This window comes from Elaeis guineensis, chromosome 5, assembly GCF_000442705.2.
Source record: "Elaeis guineensis isolate ETL-2024a chromosome 5, EG11, whole genome shotgun sequence".
In the NCBI taxonomy this organism is placed as follows: Eukaryota; Viridiplantae; Streptophyta; class Magnoliopsida; order Arecales; family Arecaceae; genus Elaeis; species Elaeis guineensis.
This window is the reverse complement of record NC_025997.2, coordinates 16,766,116-16,776,711: the sequence shown is the minus strand read 5'-3', so window position 1 is coordinate 16,776,711 and position 10,596 is coordinate 16,766,116.

The window sequence follows — 10,596 nt, the reverse complement described above, 5'->3', positions numbered from 1 at the left end:
TTTTTTTGGATAGATGCATCTTTAGTTTACTGTATAGAGACACTGAGCGACGAATACGGATAGTTGTTAGAGAACAACTAGTACTGAGCGTGACCATACAAGAGATCACTTGGATTTTTAATCAATCGTCAGTGATTGTCTCGATGCTGTAGCTGTGTGAATGATCCTTTGATCTGTGATGGTCGACTGCTCGCAGTGAGGCTGTTAGAGTTTGACTGACATATAAATATGGCCTCATCGAGCTCTTGTAATGAATGTTGGTGATAGTTGATCCACTGTAGGAGTAGGATATACATTTAGATGGAATCATCGATCTTGGTAGAGAGAAATAGTCCTATGAGATTTGAGAAGCTAAGTCCGAGAGTCAGTGGCCACAACAGTATGATTAATAGAAAAAATTTTTATGAGGATCACAATTGAATTTGAGCTAATTGAATCTATCATATGACTGATGATGAGGTTTGACGATTTATCTATAACATGCCATCTAGTTAGGACTCATAATAGAGGGACTGAATCATATGTGAACTACACTTTGAGATTCTATTTCGGTTCTATTGGGTTGCCACTATATACTGCTAGGTGTCACTGATGGATTGTGAGGACTTACAAAGATTACTCAGGATCGACAATCCTTAATGAGTTAAAGTGAAATCATTCCGACCCATTTAAAAGAGTTTCAATGATACTATGATAGAGGTCATTATATATCTCACTATCAGATAGAATTGAACCTATAAGGTTACACAATAAAGGGATTAGATCTAGAATAAGCAATTGAGTTTATGAAGTCTCAATTGGGTTTAGAGAAACCATATTTGGTTCAAGATAACCTTGCTAGCACATGGTTGAACCCAATTTTTTTTTTGCACTTGAATTTTTTATTTGATAAAAATAATTTGAGATAATTATCTGCTAATAACCTTAATGAATTAGATTTATTGGGCTCCAATTATTGGGTGTCTAAGATTTTGGATCATATGCATTAAAGGTTCAAATCTTTAATCAATTTTTTGATTGTTTGCATAGGGCGCCACTTGATTTGATCAAGTTGGGCATGCCCACTTAAAAGAGGACGTATGGGACCAGCATGGGGCACCCCCTAGGCCCCATATGGTGTGTGAAAAAATGGATGCAAAGGCTCCAATAGTTGGCTCCTAATCGATCTCCTGAAGGGAGTCAAATATCTAAGGCTACAAGGATTCCTAATGCAAGTAGGACTTATATTAAGGGGCTATTTGATTTTGAATAGGATTCAAATATTTTGCCTGTTTAAAGGAATCTTCTCTAAGACTGTTTACATTAGATTTCCAGCAGTCCATACCTTCCACAAGATCCCCCCATGCCTCTCTCTTCTCCCCTTTGGATCTAACGCCCAAAGGAGTTGGGCATTCTCCATCTTCATGCCCAAGAGGAGCTTGAGCATCCCCTTTTCTTTGTTGATTCTCAAATCTTGATTGGTTCATAATTAAAGGAAGAAGAGCAAGAGAAGAAGAGAAGAAAAAGATCAAGGAAAGGATCAAGAAGTTTATCACGATTCAGACTTTGTTCAGATTCGCAGGATGATTGTTCTTAGAGAAGAAAGATCAACACCAAAGAGAACTGTTCCAAGCTGATCCTGAGTAGATATCCATAGAGGCTGGATACTTATACAGCTAAGAAAGAACTACTCTCTTTCAGATCTAGATTTGAAAAAAAATTATAAAACAGATATGTGATTCGATCACATATTTAATTTTAGTATGAAATTCAATATGTGTTCAATTTTAGCATATGAAGTAGATCCATGTATTTTATATTTTATGCATGTATGATTTAGATTAAATAGTATTTTAATCTTCTATTTCGTAGCATTGTTTAGAAAAAAAATTTTAAAACACACATGCATGCCTTAATACGAAATTTCAACAGATAAGTCTAGCTTCCCAGAGTTTAATGAGATTATAGATTTTTCAAAGCCTATATATCTGAAGTTGGGAATGCTTTTTGCTTCGATCAAAGTGTTTAGAAAGATTTTGAGGCAATATGCTATAGAACAAGGATTTAACTATGAGTACAAACACAATGAAAAGCGAGAGTAACTGTTGTGTGCAAAAAAAATTATAGTTGGAGGATACATGCCTCTCTCTTATAGAGGGTATCCACTTATCAGATTAGAAAGTTTTAGCCCAAATATAAATATGGAAGATATTTTGATAATCACTTTATGAACTCGAGATGGTTGTCTGAAGCCTACATGGGATGTCAAGGTATAGATCTCCAAGGCTCAAGCCTATGGGGCCAAGAAGAGGGCACTCTTAGCAGTTCATAGGTCGAATAGGGAGCAATAAAGGAAGCTGTAGGAGTTTTTTGATGCTGTTAAGAGGACTAACTCCAGTAGTACCATGCTCATCAATTCATTGCCCAGAGAAGGACAGCATCTCGTGTTCCAAAGATTCTATGTTTGCCTTCATGCTTATAAGAGGGGCTTTCTTGATGAATGCAAACCCATTATTGGCTTAGATGGATGCCACTTGAAAAGAGCTATAAGAGGACAACTTCTATCAACTATTGGGAGAGATGGAATGATGATATTTTTCCTATTGCATGGGCAATTGTTGAGGTCAAGAACAAAAAGAGTTGGATTTGATTTCTGACCAACCTGTTAGCAAATATAGGAACATATGAAGAAAGGTTGGATATTCATTTTGGACGGACAGAAGGTACTGCATTGTTGCCCAGCTATGCAACCCAAGAGGGGGGGTGAATTGGGTTTCTAAAAATTTTAAGCTTAACTAATGACTTATGAGAAATATTTGATAAAGCTAAATAGATAGAGTGAGTAGAATTAATTCAAGGCTAAAAGCAAGAGCAATAATGCAAGAAAATAATGGAGGGATAAAGAAGAGCAATTAGACACACACCAAATAAAAGGATTTATAGTGGTTCAGTGCTAACTTTGCACCTACATCCACTCTCCAAGCTCCTACTTGGGAATTCCAATCCACTAAACTTGTATTCAACCCGAATACAAACGTCGAAAACTCCGACTCTAGCTATTCCAAGCTAGACCACTTATTTCTCGGGTACAAGCCAACCCTATACACTCCGATTCAAGGTTCGGATCAACCTTTCCTTGTTTTGGAACCCCTCCAAAACAAAACCAATCACTCAAACTGAGTATAACAATTTATAATACAATTAAGTACAAAGAAAGCTCCTTCAATGAGCGAATATAACTTTAAATACATTTTACTTAAGAGAAGAAGACCCTTTTTGGATTTCCTCAAGGTGGATGGAGACTTGATTGAGCACTTGAGGAGTTGGTGAACTTGGAGTAAAGGCTTCTTGAAGGCTTTGAATGAGCTCTTGATTAGGGCTGAAAAGTTGGCTTGAAAAACCCTTTTTCAAATTTTCTCGTTTGAATACTCTTCAATACTCTCTTGAATGCTCTTTTTAAATCTCTTTCTATCTCTTTTTTGTTTCCCACATTTTGGATCCTTTTATAGCTTTAAGAAATAGAGGAAAACATTCTAGCCTGAAAAAGAGCCGTTAGATCGCATTAAATGAGCATTAAAAGCACTTAAAATGAGTTAAAAACTAGCCGTTGCAAAAAAATTCCGTCACAGGGGTCGACTCATGAGTCGACTCATGGGTCGACCTCTGTGGAAAAACGTCACAGAAGAGAACATGATTCATTGTTCTGTAAAATTGGCAACAAGACCCGCAGAGGTCGACTCATGAGTCGACTCATGTCTTGGGGGTCGACTCATGGGTCGACTCACAGGATTTGCCAAGTCTGTGCTGGCCAGAAAATTCAGCGTGCCAGTCATCTCATGTGCCATGAGTCGACTCATGGGTCGACTCATGAATTTCAAGCATGCATAACTTTCAAAATACAAGTCCAAAAATAATAAAATTTTTATCATTGGATCATAAATCTTTTGTTCTATCATTTGATACCATCAAATCAGGGTTTTGGTAAAATTACAATTTTACCCCTGAAGAGCAAAAAGTCTTTTTCAAATAAAAATTATTAGTACCCCTTCAACTGCTTTGTAATCATCAAAATCAATCTAAGGAGCAACAATCTCCTCCTTTTTGATGATGACAAAATATTTGAACAAAAGCATTTATGAATCAATGAGCATAAATTTTCAAAGGAATGAAATGCATTGTAGGTAGTTTTGAAGATTAAAAAGGAGATTTACTACCAACTAATAAGTCCATTTGCTTGAAAAGAAGATTGATTCTTTTGGAATGTGAAACATGTGCTCATTAGCATAAATAGTTTGTCCATTGCTTAATGATTTGAACATTTGCTCGTTTGATTATGTGATTTTGATGTTAGAGTAGAAAATTTGGTTTTGTTATCAGAGCAAGTTGTATCTTGAAAATTTGCTCATTCTCATTTGATTATTTAGTTTTAGTATCAGAGTAAGTTTAATAATTACGTGTACCAATGCATGTCTAAGAATTAATTGTAAAGTATATCAGAGCATGTCAAATTTAAGATGTATCAGAGCAAGTTAAATTTTAAAGCATATAAGAGTATGTCTAAGAAGTAATTTTAAAGGTTGCTCATTTGCATTGTACTTAGCAATTTACTCATTATATTTTTTTAAGTCATTTAATAATTTTGCTTTTGATATTATTCTTTAATTTCTCTCTAATTCATTCATTTTATTTTTAAATCTTTTAATAATTTATAATTTTGCTTTTGATATGTTTCTTTTTCTTTAATTTCTCCCCCTTTTTGACATCATCAAACATTGTTAGCTCCCCCTCTTTCTCTGAATATGTTTTCTCTTTAGGTTTTCTTCAAACTTCTCGTGCTAATCATTAATGTTTGCTCCTCCTGAATACAACAATCATTAAACAAAATATGCCATAGATTACTATAGATATGAATTATCAATAAAGAGAAGATATATAACAAGAGATGATAGACACCATTACAAAGAGTAGATATATAATTAAAAGATGATTAAAACCATAGTTATTTCAATACATATTTCATAACATAAAAGTCAGCTAGCTAATGTCATTACATGGCCCAAAATACAGATCCTAGAAAGAACAAGAGACTAACACTTAGGATCTAGTAAAGCTCATGACTAGATGGATCGGAGTCATCAGAGATAGGGTGAGGAGATAATGGATCTCGACCAAGAGTACGTCCTCTACCCCGTCTGCCTCTGCCACGAGTGAAGGTGCTGGCACGAACAGGTGAGCGAGATGAACTAGGAGGCTGAGAACGTTGAGAGGCCAAAGATTGGACTGAAAGAGTGAGTCTAATGGAATCAAGAACGTTCAGTGCTCTCGAAACAGACTGAAGCAAAGCAGTGAACTGAGTAGATGTATGCTCACTCGAGCCTCTGATCTCTCTCCTCAATAACTCATAACCACCCTCCAATGCACCTCTGAGCCTGCCAGCCTCTGCAGTAAGGTCTGTGACCTCAATAGTGCTCTCTTGTGGCTGAGGATGGGCCAAAGCTAAGACTTACCCCTGCAAGTCAAGAACTCTCCCAGTCAGTCTCAAAATGCTGTCCTCGAGCTGCTGAATCCGAATAGACTGATCTGAGATCAACTGAAATACAGTGGAGATATGGGGGATTAAGGTCTGATCAGATGAATCTAATGAAGTGGATCCCGGTGCAAATGTAGAAGTGCTCCACTGACGAGAGAGCAAGGAAGCCACACGCTGTGAAATCTGCTCGATCTGATCATCAGCTAATCTGTACTCTGGAGGAGGTGCTCTGCTGTATGGCTGCTGAACTGGTGTGAACCTCCTGGTGAACTCTGAAGGGCCAGCCTCTGGGTCTGAAACAAACTGGATATCTGGAGATGCGGCCCTGAAGTCATGGAGAGGAGATGAGGGACCTTCTTCCTCAGCTCTGTCTTCTACTCTGTCCTCAGCTCTTTCCTCAGAACCCTTGATCCAACCACCATCAGTTTTAGTAAATCCCATGCGGTGCAGAGTGTGTTGGTTGATGGTGTCTGCATGAGAAAGCTTAGCAGATGCCTCCCCCTCAAAACTGACTCCAAACCTCCTGAAAACTAGTGTGAGAGCCATACCAAAAGGCAGATGTACCTTGGATCTGTTCAGTGTCTCTCTCATGGCCTCAATCATTAAAGCAGAAAGATTTAATGGGGTTTGAGTGATCACATGAAACATTATACAAATATCTCGGCCAGAAAGGAGGTCATGCCTACCACTCCTTGGAAAGAAAAGCTTTGTCACTAATTGATGTAAGATTCTCATTTTAATTGACAAAATTTTGGCTTCCAATTTATTCAAACTTCTCGAGTAGGTTCCTCCTAGAATTACATTGATCCCCTCTTCCTTCACTGGGAGTTCCATGTAAGAATATCCCTCACAGGGCAAATGTAGTATCTCTCCCAAAATAATAGGATCCAGACAGATATCAACTCCCTTAACTGTAGAAGTTACTGTTCCATTGCCATAATGCAGATTTTGATAAAATTTTCTAACCAAGTCTACAAAAGTAACTTCCTTGAGAGAGCAGTAAAAACTCCAACCCTGGTTTTTTATCTTTGTCCCAAAGGAGAAATCTTCTTTTTTAAAGAATCTAAAATCCACATTCTTGCCGGTTTCAACCTTCCTATCAGATAGAGGGATTTTGCTAGGGCTAAGGGGAGACTGATAGGGACCTTGAGCAGACACTGAAGCCGGAATGGGAGCAGTGGAGGACTGAGCAGCTTGCCTTTTCCTGCGGACGCTTTCTTCTAGCTCACGGACCGATTTTCTTCTTTGAGGGAGCTTCATCTTTGGGGCCATTCTTACCACAAGAGCAGGCAGGGAGACTCGGAGGATCAAATGGATGAGTAGAAGGAGGGTTACAAGAGGATGGAAAGGGATTTTGGCGGAGAGAAGAGATGATTTTGAGAAGAATGGTGGAGGCTAGGGCACGCTCCAACCGCTTCAATCAAGGGAGAGAAATGCGAAAAGCTCCTTTCCCAGGCGGTGATTTGAGGTGGAGAGGAGAAGGGAGAATGCTTTAGGGCTAAATCCTTGGTTTTGGAGAGAATGAGGATGAGGACGATGAGTGTTGGAGGGAGGAAGATGAAGATGAAGAATGAGTCGGCTCATGAACGGGCTTCAAGTTAAAAAGGAAAGAGTCCGAGGAAAGTTGGCAATAATTTCAAGTATGCCATAAGGTCGACCCTAGGGGGTCGACTCATGAATCACAAAAATTTAGAAAAAATATGAATAAATTCCAAAAAAATTTTAAATTTTGGGAAAAAAAATTTTGCTCAATGACAAGTTGTGAGAATGATAATCTTGAGCATTTAGGTCCAAGAGAGATGATGAAAATTGATCTCAAGTCGATTCCTTGGAAATGGAGAAACACTTAGGCATAAGGATCAAGAATTCCTAGATTTCTCCTAATTTCACAGAATCTATCCTCGCTAAGGGCCTTTGTAAAGATATCAGCTAATTGATTTTCAGTGCAAACATATTCAAGAATTATATTTTTGTTTTGAACATGTTCTCTTATAAAATGATGTCTTATTTCAATATGTTTGGACCTTGAGTGTTGAATTGAATTTTTAGATAGATTTATGGCACTTGTGTTGTCACATCTTATTGGTGTTTCATTAAGTTTGATACCAAAATCTTCGAGTTGTTGCTTAATCCACAAGATTTGAGCACAACAACTTCTGGCTACAATGTATTCGGCCTCAGCCGTAGACAGTGCTACCGAATTTTGTTTCTTGCTAAACCAGGAGATTAGGTTAACTCCAAAAAATTGGCAAGTTCCACTTGTGCTTTTTCTGTCTAATCTACATCCAGCAAAATCAGCATCTGAATATCCTATTAAGTCAATTAGTGAGTCCTTAGAGTACTATAATCCTAGAGTTTGAGTACCATTTAAATATCTAAGGATTCTTTTAACAGCATTCAAGTGAGATTCTTTAGGATTAGATTGAAATCTAGCACATAAGCACACACTAAACATGATATCAGGCTTACTTGCAGTTAAATATAATAGAGAGCCAATCATACCTCTATAGTATTTTAAGTCTACACATTTACCTTCATCATCCTTGTCAAGCTTACATGAGGGGCTCATGGGTGTGCCAATTTGTTTGGAGTTCTCCATTCTAAATCTTTTGAGTAGTTCCTTGGTGTACTTGCTTTGGGTGATGGAGATTCTCTCTTTTGTTTGTTTGATTTGGAGTCCGAGGAAGAAGGTAAGTTCTCCCATCATGCTCATCTCGAACTCTCCTTGCATGAGCTTAGCAAAGTCTTGACAAAGAGATTCATTAGTAGACCCAAAAATTATGTCATCAACATAAATTTGTATTATTAACATATCATTTTGATTTCTTTTAATAAAGAGGGTTGTGTCTACGTTACCTCTTGAAAAATCATTATTTAGTAAAAATTTGCTTAGCCTATCATACCAAGCCCTAGGTGCTTGTTTTAATCCATATAAAGTTTTATTTAATTTAAAAATATGATTAGGAAAAGTATGATTTTCAAATCCCGGAGGTTGTTCTACATAGACTTCTTCAGCAATATATCCATTTAAAAATATACTTTTGACATCTATTTGAAATAATTTGAATTTCATAAAGCAAGCATATGCAAGTAGAAGTCTAATGGCTTCTAATCTAGCAACAGGTGCAAAGGTCTCATCAAAATCAATTCCTTCTTCTTGATTATAACCTTTAGCAACCAATCTTGCTTTATTTCTTATTACATTACCATATTCATCTAATTTGTTCCTAAAGACCCATTTTGTGCCAATTATTGAATAATTTTTAGATCTTGATACTAAAGTCCATACATTATTTCTTTCAAATTGATTAAGTTCTTCTTGCATTGCATTAATCCAATTATGATCATTTTCAGCTTCTTCAATAGTTTTTGGTTCAAGATGAGATACAAAAGCACAATGATTAAATACATCTCTAAGTGAAGAACGAGTTTTTACCCCATGCATAGGATCACCAATAATTAACTTCTTAGGGTGATTGTGAACATACCTCCATTCCTTGGGTAGGTCATTTGTACCTTGAGGTTGTTCTTGAATTTCTTCACCTCTCTCATCTTGTTTGTCTTCTTGTTCCTCGTCCTCTTGAGTTGTTGAATCTTTCAGAGTGATCTCCTTCATTCCTTCTATTAGAGGATCTGCATCATCAACACCCTCATTCTTCCTTGAAGGAAGATCGTTAGATTCATCAAAAACAACATGTATGGACTCCTCTACTACTAAAGTTTTTTTGTTAAAAACTCTAAAAGCTTTACTAGTGGAGGAGTAACCAAGAAAGATCGCTTCATCTGATTTTGCATCAAATTTATCAAGTCTTTCTTTGTCATTATTTAGTACAAAATATCGGCAACCAAAAACATAAAAATATGCAATATTCGGTTTTCTTTCTTTCCAAAGTTCATAGGGGGTTTTCTTTAAAATTTGTCTAATTAAAGCACGATTTAAAATGTAACATGCTGTGTTAATTGCTTCCGCCCTAAAATATCTTGGAAGGTTGCTTTCACAAAGCATGGTACGGGCCATTTCTTCTAAGGTTCTATTTTTTCTTTCAACTACCCCATTTTGTTGGGGTGTCCTAGGAGCAGAGAAGTTATGGCCAATTTCATTTTCATCACAAAAGTTTTCAAAGTCTTGATTTTCAAATTCAGTTCCATGATCGCTTCGAATATTTTGAATTGAAAATCCTTTTTCATTAGTGACTTTTCGGTAAAATTTAGTGAAAATATGAAAAATTTCATCTTTGTGTGCTAAAAAGAAAATCCAAGTAAAATGAGAGTAATCATCTATAATTACAAAACCATATCGTTTTCCTCCTAGACTAGTGGTTCTAGTTGGTCCAAATAAGTCCATATGCAAAAGCTCTAAAGGTCTAGAAGTTGAAACAATATTTTTGGATTTAAATGAAACTCTTGTTTGTTTACCTAGTTGGCATGCATCACAAATTCTATCTTTTTCAAAATTCAGTTTAGGCAAGCCAAGAACTAATTCTTTCTTAATTAATTTTGAAAGAGAATGCATGCTAATGTGTGCAAGTCTACGATGCCAAAGCCAACTAGTCTCATTAACTTTAGCATTCAAGGATACTAGGCATTGCATGTTTATTTTGGCTAAATCATTTAAATCTACCATATAAACATTGCCATGTCTATGTCCAATAAATTTAATGCCATCGTTAATAGGACTAGTTACAATGCAAACAGATGATTCAAAAATAACTTTATACCCTTTATCACAAAATTGACTAATGCTTAGTAAATTATGCTTTAAACCATTAACTAACAAAATATTTTCAATGTATTTGGAGGGAGTGATACCAATGTTACCTATACCGATGATCTTTCCTTTGCCATTATCTCCAAAGGTGACCATCCCTCCATCCTTAGCATCAAGCATGATGAATTATGATTCATCACCAGTCATGTGTCTCGAGCATCCACTGTCAAGATATCATTTCCTGTTTCCTCCTTGGGATGCTAGACGCACCTGCAAGCAAAAGTCAAGTTTTTGTTTTAGGTACCCAAGCTTTCTTGGATCCTTTTTGGTTAGTCATAATGGTTCCTTTTGGAACTCATATTTTCTTTATAGTTGAGTT